Source organism: Maniola hyperantus, chromosome 4 (genome assembly GCF_902806685.2).
Source record: "Maniola hyperantus chromosome 4, iAphHyp1.2, whole genome shotgun sequence".
NCBI classification, from domain to species: domain Eukaryota; kingdom Metazoa; phylum Arthropoda; class Insecta; order Lepidoptera; family Nymphalidae; genus Maniola; species Maniola hyperantus.
The window spans coordinates 12,330,446-12,343,402 of NC_048539.1; the positions used below are offsets into that span (position 1 = coordinate 12,330,446).

Sequence of the window (12,957 nt, forward strand, 5' to 3'; positions counted from 1 at the left end):
GCTGTAAGTATCAATGGAATCAAAAATTTAAAAAGTTAGATTTTTTGTCTTCATAGGGGGATGCGTAAACGCATTTCCCAGCGATAAAAAAAGGGGTTGCCACTTGCCAGTTGCCATATGCTGTCTGGCAATGCATGACGTGGTTTCTTGTTGTTACAGAAACTTGTCGACGAAACTTGTTGTTGGTTGTTTAAACTTGGTTTTCGCAACCGTAGAAATACTCCGAACGAGACCGTTTCAGAAGTTTAGACCGATAGGAGCCCATTGCTGGACGTAGGTCTCTGGTAGGGACTTCCATAAGCCACCGTCTTGCGCCGCTTGAATCTATCGGCTCCATATTACGACTCATTGGATGTCATGACTGTGATGTGTGATAGGCTTGGATAGGCTTACAAAATCGATAAAATATTTTCTTGAATCAAATAAAATATACCCTACTTGAACTGATTTAAAATACTTACTTAAGTATTATTTTTTGAACTGTAGTCGTACCTACCTACTACCTAATCATTATAAAGTAAGTAACTAGGTAGGTTTATAATATTATTCGGACAATAATAAAAATAAATTACAAATTAAATCCAATAGTGATTTATTTGCGAATATCAGTAAAAATTAGATGGTGGCGCGTTGAAATCTAATACTGGCTCAACTTAGCGCACGCGATTTTCTTTAGAAAGCATCCCTCCCGGCTACAGTTGTAGATATATATATTTCGAAATATTGCTTAGAAAGGATATTATTAATGTAGGTTTCGATAAACCAATTTTGGGCAGGTTTCCTTATGGAACCAAGGCTTCTAAGCCCCGTGGGCAGGAAGGTCATTACATTCACCATTGCATGCGTATTGCGCTGGCAGTCAGTGCGGAACGCAAGCGTGCGCGCACGTCGATCGAGTTTTTACTCGAGCCCGTCGATCGATCGCGATCTGTGTCGAACGTGCCGTTACAAAAGTGTTTCATAATCTGTGATTGTTTACTTTTTTAATTTACACACGATTTGGACCGGACGGTACTCAGCCAACGACTCAAAAGAGGTTTGTTCAACTCTCATTCATTAGCTCTAATATTTTCCAAACGTGGGAACGCTCGGAAATCTAAGCGGAACGTAAAGGAAAACTATTATAGTAAGTGAGTGGCAAAAAGTGCGAAGTCTATTTTATTGTGCTCTATCTAATTGAATTCTATCGTTTCGAATGGATTTTTCTTTTCTTCTTAGACTAGTACAATATAATACTTTACTAGCACAACTAGGTTTAATATTTACTAAGTAGAAACATAATGCTAATAAGAATTTTCGCTCGCTTGAAAATCGCTAAGCATAGAACGAAATGGAAAACTAAAGTTGTAGCAGGTACCTACCTACTTACGTAAAATGTGAATTGATAAATAGATAAGTTATTACTTATTATGTAGCCATATTATTTTGTGCTCTACAAGTACCTACCTACAAAGTAAAGTTACCTATGTTTTTTCTTCAATGACTTATTTGTAGGTAGGTACCTACCTTTTTTTATTTTTTTATTCAGATACAAGTTAGCCCTTGACTGCAATCTCACCTGATGGTAAGTGATGATGCAGTCTAAGATGATAGCGGGCTAACCTGGAAGGGGTATGGCAGTTTTTATTAAACCCATACCCCTTTGGTTTCTACACGGCATCGTACCGGAACGCTAAATCGCTTGGCGGCACGGCTTTGCCGGTAGGGTGGTAACTAGCCACGGCCGAAGCCTCCCACCAGACCAGACCAGAAATTTAGAAATTAAAAAATTTCAAACCCCTGCCAGGAATCGAACCCGGGACCTCCCACTAATAAGACCACAGCGCTCACCACTGCGCCAGGGAGGTCGTCAAAGTAAGTAGTTACCTACCTACAAACTAGGTAGGTAACTACTTACCTAAAGGTGGAAACGAAAAAAATATAATTGGAAATGAAAACAGTAAAGAACCCTATATTCCGTTTAATTTTATATTAACATAACTACAAAGTTACCCAGATTTACTGCGACCTAGGTACCTACCTACAGGATTTTCCGGTGTTTTCCTATAAATACCAACGATTTTATTTATACCACTACTTAATTTTGAATGAACGGGCATTGCGTTCTCTTTGCATCGTCATAAGCTATTCATTAGTCGACTTGCTGTGTTACCTAATACGTGACCTCGTGAAATTATTATAAGGTCTGCGCGACGAAGGTTTTTATATTGAACAGAATTATTATCAAAATCGGCCAGCTGTGACCGCTTCCGCGAGTTGCGGAATGAAGATGAGTCTTTATGATTTTTTATCGGCAGAACTAGTAATGTTAAATTTAAAATTATACGCTTATAAATATGCAGATTTTTATGTCACTATAATAAATCGTTACCTACGTAATTTTTTTTCATTGAAGGATCAAGAAAAATATGTCGTGAGGAAAACTGCATATTATGTTTTCAGAGGTGCGTAAACTGTGACGTCTGCCAATCCGCACTTGGCCAGCGAGGTATACCTACTATAGCCAAACCAAATCCTTATCATTCCAAGAGGAGATCCGTTCTCCGTAGTGAGCCGGCGATGGGTTGATACTTGATAATGATGATGAAAAATGATGATTATGTATAGATAGGTAGGTATTTTGTAGATTTCAATTATATAATGTTACGACCCGTGGTTACGACAGTTAGGTAGGTACAGTACGCAGCAGAAAGCAATGTACATCGACCTTTAGAAGGAGATAGCAGGTTTGTAGCCACGCGCCAAGATAGCCTTGTCGCACTGTATGTCGATTAGGTACTCTTGTTCTCTCACAGATCTTAATTTTGATTTAATCACTTAGAGTAATGTCCCGCTGAATTTTAATTACTTAATTTTGTAATAACGGGTCGTCGTCATCAACGGATAGACGTCTGGAATCTGGATGGGTTGTGACAAAATAACCGACAAATAAACATTGTAGGTATAGTAACCTAATCATTATAGAAGAAACATTTTATCGTACGTGAACTAATATTTGTATCGGACAAAATTCCTATTAGTTTTGATTTTCGAACATATTTTGTCTCGTCCCTGGCATAAGTATTACGATATTTCACGTAATTTTAGACTTCATTCAATAAGTAGGTTAGATAGTTTTGGAAGTAATTAGATATGATATACTATAGTATGGTAGTTATTCTTACAATCCCTCGCACTAATTACCTATACAGCCTAATATAGGCGGTCACAATATTCTTATAAGCTTCTTAGACAATAAAAGTAAATCCATAATTATAATAATTATTATGGTTTTTAATCCCAGAATCCAACGTTTAATTTCTGGCCATTCATGCATTCTAAGTAAAGCTAACTTGCTACCCACAATGTTGGAATGTGTCTACTAAGTTGAGCTTTTGGCCTCATATGTCGGCGGCGATGTACGCGGCTCATGTTATAAGATATAGCGGGTTATCATTTTTTTTGCCTGCCTGAAATATTATTTATAGATGTAACGTCATAAACATTTGACGTAATTTGACGGACTTTTTTAAGCGATCGATCGATAATTTTAAAATTTTAGCAAACTTAAAACTAACAGCGGACATTGATTTAAGGAATTTTAGAAGACCCTTTATTTAATAACTTGCTGATGCCCACGACTTCATTCGCGTGGATATAGGTTTTTAAAAATCTAATGGGAACTATTTGATTTCCCGGGATAAAAAGTAGCCTATAACATGTTAATCCATGAAATAACACCACGAAACACTTTTTAATGTAATCCTTTTCAAACTCTCAACTCAAGCTTAACTAAAGTCTACGATTACCCATGTAAGTTTTACTCGGTAGCTTACGTAATTAATTGACAGAAAATTTACTAAGTTAAATGTACATACCTACATGAATAAATAATTTAAATTGAAAAAAATAAAAAAAAATTGGAATGTTTACATTAGTAAACGTGGCGTAAGTTAATCATGTAAGCAGTAACTTACGTACAGTACTTGCGTATGTAAAACTTATTTTAGTGTCGCTTTTTCGTTTAATCGAGTTTCAAATCACAACGGTAGGCACCGAAGAAGTTTTCACTTCCTAAATTCACAACTTTTTAAACGCTCGAAGCTCACAACTTACGGATAAAGCTTAGAGCCCATAAAACCTCCACTATTCCCTCGTTATTAACGAAACTTAATTCCCAGAGTAAGCCGTTAACTCCGGAATGGTAATGAGATTTTGTTGTTTTTTTAAATCATTTTTTAGTGAACTGCTGTCGGGTCCTTTCGCCTCTCTATTCGAAGATCGAGGCAACTTTGTTTGTTTTAACGTTTAGTTCTTTGTTATTAGGGACGTCATTTTGATTTTTATTAGTTTGACTTGTTTGTACAAGTCCCGCAAACTGCTATTGCGCTGGAACCATGTCTCATTCACATCGAAATGACGTCATTTTGACGTCAGCCGAAATTAAACTTTAGACAAAGTAGAAATTACAAAATCTCAAAATTTTAAGTTTCCGGAAATGGAACCTGGGACCTCTCATTTATGAGACAACGGCAATGACGCTCACCACTGCGCCAGGGAGGTCGTCAGATGTAACTTAATTAGACTGTAGGTTGTCGCACTCTGCATAGTAGGTACTAGATCTAGGTAGATATTAGAGGTATAGAGAGAGAGCCAGCGCGTGCCAGACCTTCGTTATTTTGTAAAAGCTAAAAGTTTCTCTGCGTAAATTGTCCCCAACACTGAGAGGAACGTTTGTTTTGATGTTTGAATCTTGGTGGCTTTGGGAGATAATCAAGTATCCTTATTATAAACGCGAAAGTGTGTTTGTTTGTTGGTTTATTGGTTTGTTGGTTTGTCCTTCAATCACATCGCAACGGTGCAACGGATTGACGTGATTTTTTGCATGGGTATAGATAAAGACCTGGAGCGTGACATAGGGTACTCTTAATCCCGGAAAATAAAAGAGTTCCCACGGGATTTTTAAAAAACATAATTCCACGCGGACGAAGTCGCGGGCATCAGCTAGTAGGTAATAAAAAATACGTCGTTACGTCAAAGTATCAAGTTAATTTTTTTTTGTATTTCTTCAAACATCCAAACAAACGTTCCTCCCAGTGTTGGGGACAATACGCTTTTACTTTTACGCAGCTTTTATAAAATAAAGAAGGTCTGGCACGCGCTGGATCTTAGTCCAGTAGGTAGATGCTGCCCACGACAATGTATGCAAATTCCAAGCAAATTTTAACACCAAGGCAAGCATGTTCACGGTCAAAGCCTACATCTTATTATGTTGTCTTCAGAATAGGTAATGTATCATTATTTACACTAGCTATCGCGGCGACCCGCTGCGAGCAATCGATATTTTATGCGCTGTTTAGGGATCCGTAGTAAAATAAGGAACCCTTGTAATTTTATCCAGTCCATGTGTCTGTATGTCACGGTAATTTTAAATACTTTTTTATATATGGCATAATATTTTATATCAAATCTTTGAAAAGAGCAACGCCGAGTTTCTTGCTGGTTCTTCTCGGTAGGAAGTGCATTTGATGATTCAAAAGCATTTGTAAAAGTTTAATTGAATAAAAAATACTTTTATTTTTATTTTATTAAACTAAGTATAAGAGCTGTAAAGTTGAAATAAATTGAAAGGGCGGCGATACATATCGCATGCTGCATGCAAGTCCTTGTACCAGATTTGTCTGTTTTGGTGAATTATAGCGAATTGTGGTTCCTTGTACATCATGGTCCATGGATTTCTGCAAAGTTAGCCTGCTTCTATCCAACAGTTATAGAAACCTGTTAGGTACCGCTACTAATTTTGAAAAAAAATAATCTAATTTTTCAGGATACGTCGGACTCTATCATGAAAATTAAAAGCAAGAGCTGAAATAAATTGAGTTTACCCCCTTGAATACCTCGTTGAATAGGTATTTTAAAATCATTATGAGGTTTCTTAGACAATTTTTGAAAAAAACTATCGTTTACGAAATAAAGACCGTCAAGGTGACAAAGCAATAATCTACGGAACCCTACCTTAGGCTTGTTTTGACACGAACTTGACCAATTTCACGTTCAGGTTTCGCTATGAAACCTCCTTGATCACTTGTGTGCTTTTGTTAACTTTTTTGATAAAGTGTAATCGAGCCGCAGAAGATCGAGTATAATGTATGGGTGGACTGTGACAGTGTAATGGGGCATACCCATCGACATAGGAGGTAATAATCCTTAAAAATTCTTTGGGCATACCAGCAACTGGATTGATGCTGGAATCTTCTTCTTCTTCTGAATATAAAAGGATTGACTGACTGAATGATCTATCAACGCACAGCTCAAACTACTGGACGGATCGGGCTGAAATTTGGCATGCAGATAGCTATTATGACGTAGGCATCCGCTAAGAAAGGATTTTTGAAAATTCAACCCCTAAGGGGGTGAAATAGGGGTTTGAAATTTGTGTAGTCCACGGGTATGAAGTCGCGAGCATAAGCTAGTTATTAAATAAGGGTCTTCCAAAATTCGTAAAATCTATGTCCGCTGTTAGTTTTAAGTTTGCTAAAAATTTAAAATTATCGATCTAACCAAAAAAGTCAAATGTTTATGACGTTATATGTATAAATAATATTTCATACAAGCTCCCAAACCTGTGCCCACATGTGCCCATACTAAGCGAGCGTTTTGACTTTTGACGTTTGATAAAAAGTTCCTGATTTGACTAGTAGTCCCATAGTAGTCCCCATAGTGGGGTGGAGTGGAGCCGAGACGTTTGTTAACAATTCAAATAAGTTTTATTAACTTTGATATAACGTCTATTATAAATTTATAATAATAATAAGTATGTTAGTAATTGTATAAGCAAATGGCATTTGTTTCCAAAATAGTTAATCGTGTAACGGTCGAAGGGAACCACGGTTGAGGAATCCCTTGTTAGAGGGGTAGAAATTGAAAGCGTGCATTTGACCTCCTGCGTTGGTAAACAGGATTTCCAAATTATACTTATAATTTTTTAATTAAGATTTAATAGCGGTACTGAATACGTGGTGGTGCTGAAACGTGGACACTGACAAATTCACAAATTCAAAGTCGAGCTTCAACGAGCTATGGAGAGGGCTGTTAGGGGTTTCCCGGGATAAGATCCGAAATGAGAAGATCCGCAGGAGAACCAAGGTCACTGACATAGCCCAAACTATTAGCAAGCTGAAGTGGCAGTGGGTAGCCTAGGTCATAACTGTCGTAGAAGCGATGGCCGTTGGAGCCAGAAAGTCCAGGACGATGGACCGACGATATAAAGAGGCTTTCGGGAAGTGGCTGGAAAAGGCAGGCTGAGGACCGGGTGTTGTGGCGCTCTTAGGGAAGGCCTATGCCCAACAGTGGACCTCCGCAGGCTAATGATGATGATGATGATGACTTGGTAAATAGGAGGAAATGAAGAGTTTAGTGGCCTCCTATTCGGAGGGGTCCGGGGTTCGATTCTAGTCTCGTCCCTTTTGAGCGGGCGTTTGAGGAAATTATCTAAGAATCTCAGCAACAAATTTTTGTTGTCTAAATTACGCAAATGAATGTGAGTGTGCTTAGTTAAAAAAAACTGGCCGAATGCGATTCAGTCTGCAGTTATTGAATTAAAAAAAAGTTTAGCCTCATAAAATGCAGAGTTAGTAAGTAATTTGTTTTGGTCCATTTGTCTACCCGCGAGGTATCATGATTCCATGAAGCAAAGATGGCGGACCCCTGGGGTGGTTTCTACCCATTATTGTGCTTCGGCACATAATGACGTAATGGTGTAACCTAATACGATGCGATTGCCTCCTCGGGCAGTTTTGCTGGCTTTAAAAATTAGAGCGGGCGTTTGAGGAAATTATCTAAGAATTTCAGCAACAAATTTTTGTTGTCTAAATTACGCAAATATGCTTAGTTAAAAAACCGGTCAAGTGCGAGTCAGGCTCGCGCAACGAGGGTTCCGTACTAAAGTCGTATTTTTCGACATTTTGCATGATAATTCAAAAACTATGATGCATTAAAATAAATAAAACTCTGTTTTAGAATGCACCGGTAAAGACCTTTCATATGATACCCCACTTGATATAGTTATCTTAGTTTGAAAATTGAAAATACTAATTATTAGTCCATGACCACAATTAATTTTTTTTGTGTGATGTAACCACAAATTCACGGTTTTCAGATTTTTCTCCTAATGTCAGCTATAAGATCTACCTACCTGCCAAATTTCATGATTCTAGGTCAACGGGAAGTACCCTGTAGGTTTCTTGACAGACCGACAGACAGACAGACAACAAAGTGATAAAAAATCAGTCAAGTGTGAGTCGGCCATGCACAAGAAGGGTTCCGTACCATCGCACAAGAAAATATACTTAACACAAATTTTTGTGATGTACCTAAGCACAAATTCACGGTTTTCGCATTTCCCCTTTACTTGTGCTATAAGTATTACTACGTCTGCCAAATTTCATGATTAAGTCAATGGAAAGTACCTAAGTACCGTGTAGGTATTGATTCCCTTGTCGGGTCTTGACTCTTGACAGACAACAACGAAATGTTCCTATAAGGGTTCATTTTTGCCTTTTGCGATACGGAACCCTAAAAACATAGAAATTGAGTTACGAACAAACAAACAATCAGACACACTTTCGCATTAATTATAATAATATTATTAGTAGCGAGTAGGTATGGATAGTACGTACCTACCTATGTATTTTTTCAGCCTCATATTTACCAGTACATGCAAAAAAATAATTAATAGGTACCTATATCTGCCTCGTTAATTTTTTATGGAATGGTTTTTACGTCCAATCAATCAATGTAGTTGATCCAGGTCAAAGGTCCAGTCAAGGTTAAATCAATCTATCCTATGCTAAAATGTTTTTATATGTGACTTCATGTAAAACCTCTTCGGTCCTAAATGTAGTCCGTAAAAAATGACTCCTCACGCGCCATTTTAACTGGCCAACTGGCATGTCAAAAGTACGGTTCACTCATACTTGTGACATGATCACATGAAAGACGAGTGAAAGACACAAAAAGTTAAAATGACGAGATGAGGAGTCAAATACGAGTCATAAATATTATTAATACCTATCTACTAGATGATGTTCTCTGATTTTCTGACCGGATGGGCAGTGAAATGCTAGCAGACAGACAGACGGACGGACAGGACACTTTGTTATTTATAATAATAGTATGGATATAATGTCATTGAACCAAGAGCTCAGAATACGTCTTTTGACGAGTTTCTGACGCACTGTGGTTCGATTCGCGGATTCATATTAATTTTTGTTTCTGGTCTGGTATGGGGGTGGTTTCGGCCGTGGCTAGTTACCACCCTACTGGCTACATTTCATTTAGCCACGTAGGATCAGTCAAAGCCTAACTTATAGAAAAAAAAAAAACTTTTTTATAGCTGACAGATTCATGTTTACTTTTATGACAATAGAAATGGGTCGCCCCTCGCACCGTACCAAATTAGGCGATATGACGATTATACCTTGTAGGTACCATTGACCACCTGTGTATACAGTGAAACTAAAAAGCTACGCGGCGTCACGTTGAGGAGAGGTGCCATAAAATGTAATGTTTCCAATCTGCCAAAGTACCGGACCAAGAGGCCTATATCAATTTTTTGTAAACATATTACACATTGAGAAAGTTCAAAGGAAAAACTTGAAAAGGCGTCTTAAGGTAAGTGCGTACCAATTAAGGATCTTATAATTTCTTTGCATGAGGAATAAATTTGGCCAGAAGCATAAAAGTGAAAGTGAAAAGACCAAATCCATACTAATATTATAAATGCGAAAGTGTGTCTGTCTGTCTGTCTGCTAGCTTTTCACGGCCCAACAGTTCAACCGATTTTGATGAAATTTGGTACAGAGTTAGCTTACATCCTGGGGAAGGACATAGGCTACTTTTCATCCCGGAAAATTAAAGAGTTTCCACGGGATTTTTTAAAAACCTAATTCCACGCGGCCGAAGTCGTGGGCATCAGCTAGTTGTAGATAATTTAACATTACATATATTATGCGTTATTAATTAAAAAATATGTTTTTCACACTGAAAAATCAGATAATACCCACAAAACTATAGCCGTTAAGCCGAAAAATTAATAGGAAAGAGGAGTGTGAGTTTGAAAATAGTCTTGGTGAATTTCTTTTTTTATTTATTTCTTTTAATAATAATCTGTGTTGCGTGAAACCGACGACAGATTATTATTTTTTCAGTGTCTGTACATTAATTTAAACACCACATCATGAAATGCCAGATTTTTATCTATCCGATTAGACCTGTATGTCATCTCCAACTCTCAGAGGCGTAAATGGCTTGTTTCAACAAAACTCAAATATGGAACTTGTATATCCCGTAAGCGGGCGGCGCCGGGTCGCATAAAATAAAATATGAAGGTGGCTGAAAGCGTATTGCTCTTTGCCTTGGCTTTCTACAGTTATGTCGTAAAATGGCGGGAAGTTATTTTTTAATTCCTTTCCTAAACAGATTAAAAATGTCAAAAGTTCCTTCACCTTAAAGTTCAAAGGATCTTTAATTGAAAAAAGTTTATTAAGATAAAGAAGTAGGTATTCAAAAAAATTTTATTAAGATCGTTTTATTTTTCTTCCCATTTCTTTTCAGTATCCAATCATCATCATCTCAATTGTCAACCAATAGACGTCCAACGCTGGACATTGGTCTCTTGTAGGGATTTCCACACGCCACGATCTTACGCCGCCTGAATTCTGCGGCTTGTTTGATGTCGTCTGCCCCCTAATGGGGGGTATTCTAGCACCTTGGGACCCCAACGTCTTTTTTCGAACTATGCCCTGCTCATTGCCATTTCAGATTCGCAACCCGTTGAGCTGTCGGTCACACAGATCGTCCAAGGTCACACTGGTTCTCCTACGAAGTATCCACCCAGCAAGAGTTCTAAATTCGAAATTTCTTTTTTACAATCAGATTTTTAATTTTTATACGCATAGAAATCAGAGCTTCAGTTCTGAAATGCTTATTTAAAAAATATTACAAAATATTATGTATTACATTGATAAGTATCTAAGACTTATCAATAAAATAAATATTTTTACTGTCAGAAGTGTCTAGGTAGGTATATATTATCAACTAATTAGAATCGATCAATATTCATTCGGATTTCCTAATTTACGTATGATAAAGAATTCTTCGATTTTAAACGGATGAAAAATGGTTATTATATTATATTTTAGGAGTGTGAATTTTACGAAAGCTCTGTAGAGTGCGATGACCGGCGATTAGCCGTGGCTTTTTTATAAAGTGGCGACGCAGGATGTTTGTACGTGACTCTGTTATTAGTTCTAGACTTGGGTAGTTCCCGAACGAAAGATAAAAATGAACTACCTAGGTGTATCACTCAATATTTATCTGTCTTTCGCCAACCACCTACCGAACGGTTCACCATATCAGCTGACTGATAAATAAATAATTACAAAATGTGATGCATCTTTAGCATAAAAGTTGTTCGATTGTAGTTTTTTTGTGTCTGGCAGTTTTTTTCTTAAAATTACAATTCAAACGTGAATGTTAGGTAGGTACCAACTTCAAAGTTCAAACTACGAATATAATTCAAACTTCATGTTTCCAAACTAAGTAATAATGAGTAAGCAAGCCAACAGATCGGTCTATGCATGAATGTGAATGTTCAATAAGTGAAACTAAAGAATTAATAGAGCCTATCTTTTTGTATCAAAGGACTCATATCTATTTCGTCTTTTCAAAGCTGTTTTGGGCAACCTTTCTTGAAAATGTGCCTCTTTGAGTGATTCGTATCTCTCTTTTCTTCTATCTGTCAGTGAGCTGTTTTACGCACCTCTAGTTCCAAGACCCAAACGTATGACAAAAACCTTCACATATATCACGGCTATACATGATTAGTAAGTTTTTGACGCTGCTGAACTATTGAACTAAAAAGTGATATGACTCTTTGAGTGAAAATAAAAAAAAACAGAAAATCTTTCTTTTCTTCTCTGTGAGACATTTTGTCCACCTCTAGTTTTCAGACCTGTGTGTGGTCCATTCGCGATTTAACATACGAAAAACCTAACATGTCTCTGTATACCTTGGTTATATGATCATAGTTAGCAAGTTTTTGGCGCTGCTAAACTATTGAACTAAAAACGATATGGCTCTTTGAGTGATCCGAATCATTCTTTTTTTCTTAGTGAGCCGTTTTGCACATCTCTAATTCCCAGACCCGTGTGTGGCTCCTTGGTGATTTAACATACGACAAAAACCCTAATGTGTCTTGGGATATCTTGGCGATCTTGGCTATATCATGACTAGCAAGTTTTTATTGTAGTTTCTGACGTGAATTTATTGTTGTGTCTAAAAATATTTGCAGAATATTTTGTAATATTATTATAGTCAGGAGTAGAACAGGTGTAATTTACATAATAAGTAAATAAATTGTTCTATTGTAGTCTAGGTAGGTTTAGAGTGGTTTATGAGAAATAAATCCAGTTTTACCTACCCGAGATGCTGGTAGGACGACCCCTTTGGATGGTCGAACTGATTCTTTGGCCAAGGTAGCGCAGCGGCCCGCTCTTGGGCCCCGGTGGACTCGCTAAACTTTATCGAAACTTCAATTTGTACGATCTACTATATTATGCGAAAAAAATATAACCGTATTGCTTTGAGATGTAGGTAGGTACGATTACCTAAAATTTTTGTTGGAAGTTATATATAAATAAATATAAAATACCAACATAGCGAGTCAAATCGTAGGAGACTTGCGACAAGGCCTTGTCCGGTTGGTATTTAGCTGACGTCATTCTGAGTCAGTCCTGACTTGTTTGTCCAATGTCCTTACGTGCTGGTTTAGCGCTAATATTGTTATTTTATACGTTTGGCAGCTTCATTAAGAGCCTTGGTAGAGCGCGTTGTTATAACTTTAACCGCGGTACCTACTCAGAGTCGCTAATCGTTACTAAAGATTGAGTTACGAGACAGATTTATGTGAGAGATATA

General features: G+C 37.3%; 1 protein-coding gene across 5 annotated transcripts in view; it reads left to right on the forward strand.

The window, feature by feature from the left end:
- Positions 1–844: 844 nt before the first annotated feature.
- Positions 845–12,957, forward strand: part of pot (papillote) — an 88,605-nt gene continuing 76,492 nt past the window's right edge. For all 5 annotated transcript variants that reach the window (XM_069497977.1, XM_069497980.1, XM_069497979.1 and 2 more), the window contains exon 1: positions 845–1,036. The gene's annotated coding sequence lies outside the window, so the exon portion shown is untranslated. The remainder of the gene's footprint in view (positions 1,037–12,957) is intronic.